The sequence below is a fragment of the Triticum aestivum genome, chromosome 3B, assembly GCF_018294505.1.
Source record: "Triticum aestivum cultivar Chinese Spring chromosome 3B, IWGSC CS RefSeq v2.1, whole genome shotgun sequence".
NCBI classification, from domain to species: Eukaryota; Viridiplantae; Streptophyta; class Magnoliopsida; order Poales; family Poaceae; genus Triticum; species Triticum aestivum.
In genome coordinates this window covers 539767129-539780300 of record NC_057801.1, presented here as the reverse complement: position 1 = coordinate 539780300, position 13172 = coordinate 539767129, and positions in this window count along the sequence as shown.

Sequence of the window (13172 nt, the reverse complement as noted above, 5' to 3'; positions counted from 1 at the left end):
TCATGTGGATGAGGCGTTTCTTTTACTTACACGAGTCCAGAGTTCTCCAGGGGCATTCGCACATCTGCCACGCAGTGTATCAGACGCCACGGAGTTCTACCGTGCTCAGGAGGGGAGCTCAACGGAGAAGCTGTTCTGGTCCCAGTATGCTGGGGCCGAACATCCAACGTCTCTGAGTGACCAACTAAAGCAGTTGGTCGAAGTCCACAGGGCGGCCGAAGTGGCTATGAAGGATTTCATAGTCTGGATGTGGCCTGGTGAGACCCTTCCCACCAGCTACTTCGGCCTGATCAAGCGGGTGGTGAATGCCTGTCTGCGACTAGAAGTCATCAAGCGATCCGTTTGCATTGAGGGTGCCCGCCGGGCCCTTGCCCGTGCAAAGGTGCATTGGGGCAAGCTGGATGCGGAGAAGCTGGTGAAGGATGGGCCGCCAGAGGGCAAGCCGCATCGCGTTCCCGAGAAGTATTATGATGGCCTTATGAAGGGTGCTCACCTCGTGGCCGATGAATGCACCAAGGACATAATTTTTGAATGAATTCACTTCTGTCATGTTTGTACTTGAAAGACGAAGTTACTTGCACTAAGTAGCGCTTTTGTTATTTAAAATATTACCTTCTGTGCGGCTGTTTATCAAATTCTGAAAGTAGGCCAGTCGTCGGCTTCCGCCCCCATGTAACTAGTACTGGGGTGTTCGTGGATAACCCGGACACTCTTTATCAAAATGCTTGGTCCCTTAAGGAGGTGTCTAGCGCAGCGAACAAGGCAATTGGACTATGCGGCTTTATAACCTTTACTTAGCCATAGAAGTCTACAATTTTAAATTTCGGCGAAGCCCCTAGAATCTGAAAGACTGAATTGGGGCGCTATACACGCCTAGATCAGACGAAGCCGATTTACCGCCTAAAGCAGAAAAATCCTTAAGGATTTTAAGACCTCTCGAACAGGGATCAGCTCTCTCCACATCATGTCGGTCAGTTTTCGGCTTTCTCTACTGAGGTGCTCGTCCGGCAGAACCAGGGCACAATCGCAGTAGTTCTCCCTGCGCTACCTTAGCCGATATAACGGAACGTAACGCACCAAAACAAGGGAGCCGGGCTATCCCAACTCTAGACCCAAGACATGATTCGGAGCTGATGCATATAATGCTATAAGTTCGGGGTGCCGCGCTATTGAAAGTGTTCGGACTTGTCGTGCCGTATTATGGGGTGCCATAAGAAGCCCCTGGCAAACTCTATGTACCAAAGTGTACGGATGCAATATTAAATAGACATTTGTAAAAAATGCTCAAATAAAAATAATAAGCTGACGCTGTATATGATCTCCCATTAATGAATAATACGTTTAGGTGTATGTTTACAATGAATGCATTAAGCGGAGATAAAGAGGATAATTTGACATATCTTATCCAGAGGCAGGCTACGTACAGATAGATAAAGCAGGTATAACGATCGCAAATAGATTCCACCTGGGTATTTCCTTCTCTGTGCAAAGCCTGTTGCCTCCTTGGATTTCTCTCCTATGTAAGTCCGACAATCCGGCTCTTCCAGAGAAGCTGCACTAAAGCAATGTCCTTAAAGGTAAAAGGAAAGGTTACTAGGCAATACCGTATTATTGACTAAGCCACTGCTACGCCTCCGCCTGTGCCCATGGTATTTTGAGTGCGTAATTGTGTATGCGTGGCACAAATGCTGCTTTGATGGGATTTGAGCGGAGGCCAGACTGCTAGTCATGCTCTTGGCGTGCCTGCTGATCCTGTTGCGGGGTGTTCTGCCCTCGCTTGACGGAGCTTGAGGTTGTCGTAGCCGGATTGGTGGTTTGCCGGAGGAGGCCGCATTGTACTTCTGCCGCGAGGGCTGTAGTGTGCTCTTCTGTACGGAGAGAGCGGTCCATGTTTCCGTTGACTGTTATGACCCCACGCGGGCCTGGCATCTTGAGCTTGAGGTATGCATAGTGTGGTACCGCATTAAATCTAGTGAATGCGGTTCGTCCGAGCAGTGTGTGGTAACCACTGCGGAAAGGGACAATATCGAAGATTAGCTCTTCGCTTCGGAAGTTATCCGGAGATCCGAAGACCACTTCCAATGTTATAGAGCCCGTACAACGGGCCTCTACTCCAGGAATTACACCTTTAAAGGTGGTTTTGGTGGGCTTAATCCTTGAAGGATCGATGCCCATTTTGCACACTGTGTCCTGGTAAAGCAGGTTCAGGCTGCTGCCGCCATCCATAAGGACTCGCGTGAGGTGGAATCCGTCGATGATTGGGTCTAAGACCAATGCGGCCGAGCCACCATGACGGATGCTAGTAGGATGATCCCTATGATCAAAGGTGATCGGACAAGCTGACCATGGGTTAAATTTGGGAACGACTGGCTTCATCGCGTAGACGTCCCGTAGTGTTCGCTTCTGTTCTCGCTTGGGGATGTGGGTGGCGTAGATCATGTAGACCGTCTTCACCTGGGGGAAAATTTCTTCTGTCCCCCCATGTTCGGATGCCGGGGCTCCTCGTCATCGTCGCTATGCAGCCCCTTGTCCTTGTTTTCGGCATTTATCTTGCCAGCCTGTTTAAATACCCAGCAGTCTCTATTGGTGTGGTTGGTTGGCTTGTCCGGGGTGCCATGAAATTGGCACGAGTGCTCCAGTATACGGTCTAGACTGGACGGTCCCTGATTATTTCTCTTGAATGGCTTCTTCCGCTGACCGGATTTGGATCCGCTGAATCCGGCATTGATCGTCGTGTCTTCAGTGTTGTCGCCGTTGTTCCATCGCTTGTGTCTGTTGCGCTGTAGCTTGCCGTTATTGTCACGGACATCTGACGTGCCAGAATGTGGCATAGTGTTGCTGCGAGCCAACCAACTGTCCTCGCCCGTGCAAAAGCGGGTCATTAGTGTCGTGAGGGCTGCCATAGACTTGGGTTTCTCCTGGCCGAGGTGTCGGGCGAGCCACTCGTCACGAATATTATGCTTGAAGGCCGCCAGGGCTTCGGCGTCCGGACAGTCGACTATTGGGTTCTTTTTAGTTAGGAACCGAGTCCTGAATTTCCTGGCTGATTCTCCGGGCTGTTGAGTAATGTGGCTCAAGTCATCGGCATCCGGAGGTTGCACATATGTGCCTTGGAAGTTGTCAAGAAATGCGTCTTCCAGGTTTTCCCAACTGCCAAGGGAATTTGCGGGCAGCCTGTTAAGCCAGTGTCTGGCGGGTCCTTTGAGCTTAATGGGAAGATACTTGATGGCATGTAGATCATCTCCGCGGGACATGTGAATGTGGAGAAGGAAATCTTCAATCCATATTGCGGGGTCTGTTGTGCCATCGTATGATTCGATGTTTACGGGTTTGAACCCTTTTAGGAATCCATGATCCATTACTTCATTAGTGAAGCAGAGGGGGTGTGCGGTGCCTCTGTGCCAAACTATGTCGCGACGCAGTCCGGCTGCGTCTGACTGGATATATTTGGCCCGGCCGGATTTGCTGCTAGTGTATCCGGTATGACGGTCATCGTCACTTGTTGCGACGTGCCCCCGTGATCCGTAGATCGATCTTGGTTGTCCTGCGGCGTTATCCAGTTTATCGCACAGGTCCTGAGTATTGCCCCGGGCCGTAGTAAACTGGCGCGGGGGTGCGGGCTGGTATTCGGGCTGATATGTTGTTTTATCCCGGCCTCGAGGCGGACGGTCAGCCTTGTGGCGCTCGAGTCCATATTCCTCGGCTGCCAGGACTTCTGTCCATCTATCTGTGAGCAGGTCTTGATCAGCTTGGAGCTGCTGCTGCTTCTTCTTCAGGCTTCTCGAAGTGGCAATAAGCCAGCGCTTTAGGCGCTCCTACTCCACGGGGTCCTCGGGCACGCCGAACTCATTGTCGCCGAGGCTAATCTCGTCTTCTAAGGGGGGCATGTAGTTGTCCTCCTCCGGATACCCGTCGGTCGCCTGTTCATCTGGGGTGTCATGCCCATCTTCCTGTTCGGCCTGCTCAAAGGCGGGCTGCTCGGGGTTGTATTCATCATCGGCACCGTCCAGATTGTTTTCATCTCCGGTGCCGGTATTACCTTGGCGGGGCTTGGAGCGGCGCGGGCGACGCCCATGCTTTGCTTTCTTATTGGAGGGGTTATCCTCCGTTGCCTCATCGCCATTGGTTTCTTTCAGAGTGTCCACCATGTATATATCGTATGAAGAGGTGGTTGTCCACCGCCCTGTGAGCGGTGGCTCCTGTACGTCTCCGGCATCGTCGTCCATGTTGTCGATGTCTTAGAAGTCAAAGTCCAGCACGTCGGTTAAATCATCGATCGTGGCAATCAAGTGGGTGGTGGGTGGGCAGCGAATTCCTTCGTCGCCTGCTTCCCACTCTAGACGGACATAGTTCGGCCCAGAGTCTCCTACAGAGAGAGAGAGATTTTAATGAGTTCAGCATGTCGCCAAAGGGCGAGTGTTGAAAGATGTTCGCAGCGGTAAACTCGATCACCAGAGCCCAACCTGGCTCGGCTGGCAAGAGGGTGTGCGGACCAGAACCAACGACCGGATACGAGTCCGAGGGTCCGGGGTTACAGGTCTCCACAGAGGTGAGACCTGTGTTCGGCTCCAACACCGATGAGTATGCGGCCTGAGGGGCAGGGTCTACCCCTCCGTCCTTGGGCAACGCAACCTGTTCCGGATTTAGATCCGGGGCTATTGTAGGGATGACGTTCCGAGCATTGTTCGATAGGAGGTCTAGGCCGTGCCCGTCGTGACTGTCCGGCGCTCCCGGCACAGGGCCGAATCCTTCGAAGATCAAGTCTCCGCGAATATCCGCTGTGTAGTTCAAGTTTCTGAACCTGATCTGGTGGCCAGGGGCGTAGCTGTCGATCTGCTCCATATGGCCAAGTGAATTGGCCCATAGTGCGAAGCCGCCGAACACAAAGATCTGTCCGAGAAGAAAGGTCTCACCCTGGACCGTGTTGTTGACGATTGAAGACGCCATCAAGCCTTGAAGCAACGACACAGAGGAACTCTCAATGAAAGCACCAATGTCGGTGTCAAAACCGGCGGATCTCGGGTAGGGCGTACTGATCTGTGCGTCTTAAGCTGATGGTAACAGGAAGCAAGGGACACAATGTTTACCCAGGTTCAGGCCCTCTCGATGGAGGTAAAACCCTACTTCCTGCTTGATTAATATTGAAGATATGAGTAGTACAAGAGTAGATCTACCACGAGATCGTAGAGGCTAAACCCTAAGAGCTAGCCTATGATGGTATGATTGTAATTGTGATAGGGCTTCTAAGGACCATCCTCTCCGGTTTATATAGACATCGGAGAGGGCTAGGGTTCACATGGAGTTGGTTACAAGGAAGGAAATATAATATCCGGATCACCAAGCTTGCCTTCCACACCAAGGAGAGTCCCATCCAGACACGGGCCGGAGTCTTGAGTCTTGTATCTTCACGCTTCAATAGTCTGGACGATGCACACAGTTCGGCTGTCCGGATACCCCCTAATCCAGGACTCCCTCAGTATGTTTGAACAGGAAGTCCCCAAATGACCATTGAAGCAGGGTACCTATGTTTGAGTTGTGCTTTGCAACAGACTCTCTTTTGTCCCTTTAATTTTTTCTGAGAACTCGAACTTTGCGAGAGATAAATTCTTCTTGAACCGGAATTTTAAACCGGATATTTGAGAGCTTCAGTGAGAAACAGATTTCCCTTGAGCCGGATTTTAAACTGAATATTCTTCATTTTGAGCCGGAAATTTTCTGACGGCCTTTAAACTGGCAACATTTACTGAGCCATTTCCATGTAGCCCCCAAGTCTTAAGACTACTCGAGGAGTTGGCTTGAGATTCTCCATATTTGACCGTGACATAAACCGGTATGAGTCATTTGACAGCTCAGTGATATAATAGTCCCTTTTTGCAGTAGATAACTTGTCCTGTATTGGAGAACTTGCAAGCTAGAGTAATTGCTCATTTAAAGAAAACAATATATAATATAAAAAAATACTAGACGGATTTCACCTGATACGTCAGGACAGTAATTATCCACCGCGGAGTTAATTATCACCATGGTGAAGCTAAATCAATCACGGCCAAGTCGGCCGCGGGAGCAGATAGATGAGCCGATCACGGCTTTGTAAGCTGGCACAGACGGGCGAGTCAATCTCAGGTGCGGTAAGCCAGGCGCAAAGCAAGTCAATCTCGGGCACAGTCCCAACGAGTTGACATAAACCGGGCCACAGGGAGGGTGGCTTGCGCATGTTCATTCACTGGGTGGTATGACACGGACGAAACGCCGGTGCAGAACGTTGTTGTTGCATGCTCCATACTCGTAATATAATACCTCATTAGTAGTGAACAATTGTCCTGCATCAAAAAGTATCACAAGGCAAAGTAATTGTTCACACAAAAATTAATATGTGCTGAAATAAACCGGACGGGTATCACCTGATTCATTCATACGCAGGGTAGGAATTAACTGAGATATATGAGTCACCAACATTTCTTCCCTCTTTTTCTATCTTGATAGTGGCTCTTGACCTCTTCGTGAGAAGCAGCACTTGAAGACGAAGTAGTAGTTGGCCCCTCTCTTTTTTTAGCTCCGCGTAACATGTACGTAGTGCACATACATGCCAGTACATTTTTTCTTGCTCATCACGTGGAACGTCTTGATATTCTTGAAACCCCCCTTTCTAACTTGCAACAACTTGTTACAGCAGGGGGACAAAGCAGACCAAACAGGGCATGAGGCAGCAGCCGGCTTCAAGAGCAGCTGGGTCAGCTGTGGGCAGCTCACGGCCGAACAAACGGGTGGCGGTTTGAGCCACGGCGGCTCGCGGTGAAGCAGAGAAGGCGGCGCTAGGCACAGAGCCGGTGCCGCGGTAAGGCGGCTCACGGCCAAACAAACGGGCGTTGGTTTGAGCCACGGCTCGCAGTGAAGCAGCGAAGGCAGCGCTAGGCACAGGGCCAGCGCCGCGGTAAGGTGGCTCACGGTCGAACAAACGGGCGGAGGTTTGAGCCACGGCGGCTCACGGTGAAGCAGGGAAGGCGGCGTTGGGCACGGGGCCGGCGTCGCGGTAAGGCGGCTCAGCGGTCGACCACAGAAGTGATGATGACTCGCTCAGAAGCGAGTCACCGGCGAGGCCACGGCATAGAGCAGTTTGCATGCGAACGATGGCGGGTCGACGACCGAGGCAAACCGGACAGCTCGGGGCGCAGTTGCGGCTGCACCTCAAGCAAGCCGTCGAGGTCAGAGAAGCAGAGGTGACTTCAGGTCTGTGGAGGTGGCGGGCAGCTCAGGGCCGGTCGACGGAGGCACGCCGGCGAGCCCGCGGTGAAGGCGGTGACTCATAGTGCAGCGGCTTGAAAATGCAACGAGGCACAAGGCTGTCTCGAGGGCTTCTGACAGAGCCGGCAAGGCAAGGAGGACGGCGACTCGGACGGGAAACGAAGCTCGACCGCGACTCGGACGAGAGGCAAGGCGATTGTGACTCGGACGAGAGGCAAAGCGCATCCCGTGGTGGCCGAGAAGTCCGTGTCATGGTGGTTCTTGCGGTGCTGGCTCGACTGCTTGTCCGAGTCACGGGCGTTTTGACATGAATTAATACGACGCGGCGTTCGACGGCTGCAGCAAGATTCTTGTCGTCCCGGCGGCCCGCAACAACAGCAGTGAATATTGACCTCCTCCAAATTATAATGGCTTTGGACAATCCACGGCCAGGTCGTGATGATCTTCTATTCAAGCACTCTACACTTAAAAATTCATTTTTTTATACTTCGGATGTTCTAGTGACTCGCCGGAATAAACCTTTGTCTTGGCCTTTGTCCCCGGCGCTTTTGCACCAAGATGAATCTGGCTCAGATTCCTTAATTGCATAGGAAACAATGCATGTCGGTCTTGGCGATGCACGATAGTAGTAGTAGAAATTGATCTCCTCTCAGGTCCGGCTTGTAAAGGCAGCGGCTTGCGGCGCAGTACGGCTCTTCTCCATTTGGAAGATTTTGAACTCTTGATCCCTAGGAAAGATCCCTCCAAGAACTCAACACCATCGTGCGCGAGCCCCACGGTGGGCGCCAACTGCCGTGGAATGGTCACGGCAGATGTCCTAGTGTGAGGACTTAGTAAGGGAATATTCCTTATGCTTTCCTCTTAAGACGGCCCACCATAACATGAGCTGGCCTTCTGGGCCTTGGGCCTAGTCCTCTATATGACCCGCTATCGGGGCCATTAGTGAGTCGCCAGGCTTGTGAGTCGTCAGACCAGTGAGCCGCCGGACTCGTAAGTCGCCAATCCTTCGGCGGGTTACCAATGAAACGCCAAGTCCCAGCTGGGTCATATATCCGGCCGGGTCGTACCGCGGGGTATACCCCCGACACATTGTATTGAAGATCAAAAAGAGAGAAGAAGCCATCTAGCTACCGCCTATGGACCCGTAGGTCTGTGGTAAACTACTCACGCATCATCGGAGGTGCAAGGGTGTTGATGAAGAACCCCTCCGTGATCGTTGACCCCTCCGGCAAGGTGTCGGAAAAGCCTCTAGATTGGATCTCATGGTTCTGGAACTTGCGGCGGTGGAAACTCTGATCTCTATGTTCCCCTAGGGTTTGGGGGATTTTAGAGTATATAGAGTTGATAGGCGGTGGAGAGGGGGGCTGTAGGCCCCAGTACCCACCAGAGCGCGCCAGGGGCCACTGGCGTGCCCTGGTGCCTAGTGGGCCCCATAGGCCTCCCCTTGGGCACTTCCTTGGCTCCCAATTTGTCTTATGTCTAGAAAAAAATCAGCAAAAGTTTCGTGGCATTTGCACTTCGTTTGGTACCGATATTCTGTGAAGTAAAAAAAACAAAAAAAAGAACTGGCAGTGGGCACTATGTCAATAGGTTAGTCCCAAAAAATGATACAAAGTTCCTATAAAATGAATATAAAACATCCAAGATTTATAATATAATAGCATGGAACTATAAAAAATTATAGATACATCGGAGACGTATCAGCATCCGCAAGCTTAATTCCTGCTCGTCCTCGAGTAGGTAAATAATAAAAACAGAATTTTTGATGTGGAATGCTGCCTAACATGTTCATATCATAATCTTTTCTTTTATAACATGGTCATTTGGACTTTTAGATGATTCAAAGCAATAGTCTATATTTGACATGAAGACATCAATACTCAAGCATATCAACAAGCAACCATGTCATTCAAAATATCAATTGGTAGAAAAAGCTATCCCTATCCCATTATGCTCAGTCATTGATCCATTCATGAAACACACTCAAATATTAACTATGCCCAATGCACAAGCATGATAATAGTGTTCCCTAGTTAGTGCTTTATAAGAGAAGATGGAGACTCAATAAAAATAAAAATTGCATAAAGTAAATAGATAAGCCCTTCGTGTTGGGGAACATAGTAATTTCAAAAAAAATCCTATGCACACACAAGATCATGGTGATGCATAGCAACGAGACGGGAGAGTGTGTCCACGTACCCTCGTAGACCGAAAGTGGAAGCGTTAGCACAACAGGGTTGATGTAGTCGTACGAATTCACGGCCCGACCGATCAAGCACCGAAACTACGGCACCTCCGAGTTCTTGCACATGTACAGCTCGCTGACGTCCCTCGTACTCCGATCCAGCCAAGTGTCGAGGGAGAGTTCCTTCAGCATGACGGCGTGGTGACGATGATGATGTTCTACCGTCGTAGGGCTTCGCCTAAGCACCGCTATGAAATTATCGAGGAGGACTATGGTGGAGGGGGGCACCACACATGGCTAAGAGATCAATGATCAATTGTTGTCTCTATGGGGTGCCCCCTCCCCCTTATATAAAGGAGTGGAGGAGGGGGCCGGCCAAGGGGGGTGGCGCACCCTAGGGAGGGAGTCCAACTCCCACCGGGAGTAGGGCTCCCCCCTTTCCTATTAGGAGAGGGAGAGGGAAGGAAGAGGAAGGAGGGAGGAAGGAAAGGGGGGTCAGCCCCCCTACCAATTCGGATTGGGCTTGGGGGGGCGCGCCCCCTCCCTTGCTCCTTTCCCCTCCTTTCCACTAAGGCACAATAAGGCCCATATACCTCCCGGGGGGTTCCAATAACCTCCCGGAGCTCCGGTATTGTCCCAATCTCACCCGGAACCTTTTCGGTGTCCAAATATAGTCGTCCAATATATCGATCTTCATGTCTCGACCATTTCGAGACTCCTCGTCATGTACTTGATCACATCCGGGACTCTGAACAATCTTCAGTGCATCAAAAAACATAAACTCATAATATAACTGTCATCTTACTTTAAGCGTGCGGACCCTACAGGTTCGAGAACTATGTAGACATGACCGAGACACGTCTCCGGTCAATAACCAATAGCGGAACCTGGATGCTCATATTGGCTCCTACATATTCTACGAAGAGCTTTATCGGACAAACCGCATAACAACATATGTTGTTCCCTTTGCCATCGTTGTGTTACTTGCCCGAGATTCGATCGTCGGTATCTCAATACCTAGTTCAATCTCGCAACTAACTCATTAGTTACAATGCTTGCAAGGCTTATAGTGATGTGCATTACTGAGTGGGCCCAGAGATACCTCTCCGACAATCGGAGTGACAGATCCTAATCTCGAAATATGGCAACCCAACAAGTACCTTCAGAGACACATGTAGAGTACCTTTATAATCACCTAGTTATGTTGTGACATTTGGTAGTGATGACCCACAAGTGTAGGGGATCTATCGTAGTCCTTTCAATAAGTAAGAGTGTCAAACCTAACAAGGAGCAGAAGGAAATGATAAGCGGTTTTCAGTAAGGTTTTCTCTACAAGGACTGAAATAGTAGGTGATAGATAGTTTTGTGATAAGATAAATAGAAACGAGCAAAAAGTAAATAAAGTAAATAAAGTGCAGCAAGGTGGCCCAATCCTTTATGTAGCAAAGGATAAGCCTGGACAAATTCTAATAATGAGAAAGGAGCTCCCAAGGACACATTGGGAATTATCGTCAAGCTAGTTTCATCACGTTCATAAGATTCGCGTTCGGTACTTTGATAATTTGATATGTGGGTGGACCGACACTTGGGTACTGCCCTAACTTGGACAAGCATCACACTTATGATTAACCCCTATTGCAAGCATCCGCAACTACAAAAGGAGTATTAAGGTAAACCTAACCACAGCATTAAACATATGGGTCCATATCAACCCCTAACGAAGCAACGCATAAACTAGGGTTTAAGCTTCTGTCACTCTAGCAACCCATCATCTACTTATTACTTCCCTATGCCTTCCTCTAGGCCCAAATAATGGTGAAGTGTCATGTAGTCAATGTTCACATAACACAACTAGAGGAAAGACAACATACATCTCATCAAAATATCGAACGAATACCAAATTCACATGACTACTAATAGCAAGACTTCACCCATGTCCTCAGGAACAAACGTCACTACTCACAAAGCATATTCATGTTCATAATCAGAGGAGTAATAATATGCATAAAGGATCTGAACATATGATCTTCCACCAAGTAAACCAATTAGTATCAACTACAAGGAGTAATCAACACTACTAGCAACCCACAGGTACCAATTTGTGGTTTTGATACAAGATCGGATACAAGAGATGAACTAGGGTTTTGAGAGGAGATGGTGCTGGTGAAGATGTTGATGGAGATTGACCCCCTCTCGATGAGAGGATCGTTCGTGACGATGTTGGTGATGATTTCCCCCTCCCGGAGGGAAGTGCCCCCGGCAGAACAGCTCCGCCAGAGCCCTAGATTGATTCCGCCAAGGTTCCGCCTCGTGGCGGCGGAGTTTCGTCCCATAAGCTTGCCCACGATTTTTTCCAGGGGAAGGGTGATGATGTAGTAGAAGATGGACGCCGGAGGCCAACCAGGGGGCCCAGGAGATAGGGGGTCGCGCCCTATAGGGGGGCACCCCCTGTCTCCTGGACAAGGTGTGGGCCCCCTGGCCTATTTCTTTTGCTCATAAATTCTTAATAAATCCAAAACGTTGTTTCGTGGAGTTTCAGGACTTTTGGAGTTGTGCAGAATAGGTTTCCAATGTTTGCTCCTTTTCCAGCCAGAATTCCAGCTGCCAGCATTCCCCCTCTTCATGGTAAACCTTGTAAAATAAGAGAGAATAGCCATAAGTATTGATATATAATGTGTAATAACAGCCAATAATGCAATAAATATTGATATAAAAGCATGATGGAAAATGGACGTATCAGGTAGCACACAAAGTGTTCCTCCGGTAAACGGGAGTTGCATAATCTCATAGTTATAGGAACATGTATAAGTCATGAAGAAAGCAATAGCAACATACTAAACGATCAAGTGCTAAGCTAACGGAATGGGTCAAGTCAATCACATCATTCTCCTAATGATGTGATCCTGTTAGTCAAATGAGAACTCATGTCTATGGTTAGGAAACTTAACCATCTTTGATTAACGAGCTAGTCAAGTAGAGGCATACTAGTGACACTATGTTTGTCTATGTATTCACACATGTATTATGTTTCCAGTTAATACAATTCTAGCATGAATAATAAACATTTATCATGAAATAAGGAAATAAATAATAACTTTATTATTGCCTCTAGGGCATATTTCCTTCAGTCTCCCACTTGCACTAGAGTCAATAATCTAGTTCACATCACCATGTGTTTTAACACCAATATTCACATCTATATGTGATTAATACCCATAGTTCACATAGTTATGTGATCAACACCCAAAGGGTTTACTAGAGTCAATAATCTAGTTCACATCGCTATGTGATTAACACCCAAAGAGTACTAAGGTATGATCATGTTTTGCTCATGAGAGAAGTTTAGTCAACGGGTCTGTCATATTCAGAGCCATATGCATTTTGCAAATATTCTATGTCTACAATGCTCTGCATAGAGCTACTCTAGCTAATTGCTCCCTCTTTCAATAGGTATCTAGATTGAGACTTAGAGTCATCTGGATTGGTGTAAAAGCTTGCATCGATGTAACTCTTTACGACGGGCTCTTTTATCACCTCCATAATTGAGAAATATTTCCTTAGTCCTCACTGAGGATATTTTTGACCGTTGTCCAGTGATCTACTCTTAGATCAAAATTGTACTCCCTTGCCAAACTCAGATCAAGGTATACAATAGGTCTGGTACACAGCATAGCATACTTTATAGAACCTATGACTGAGGCATAGGGAATGACTTTTTCATTCTCTTTCTATTTTCTGCCATGGT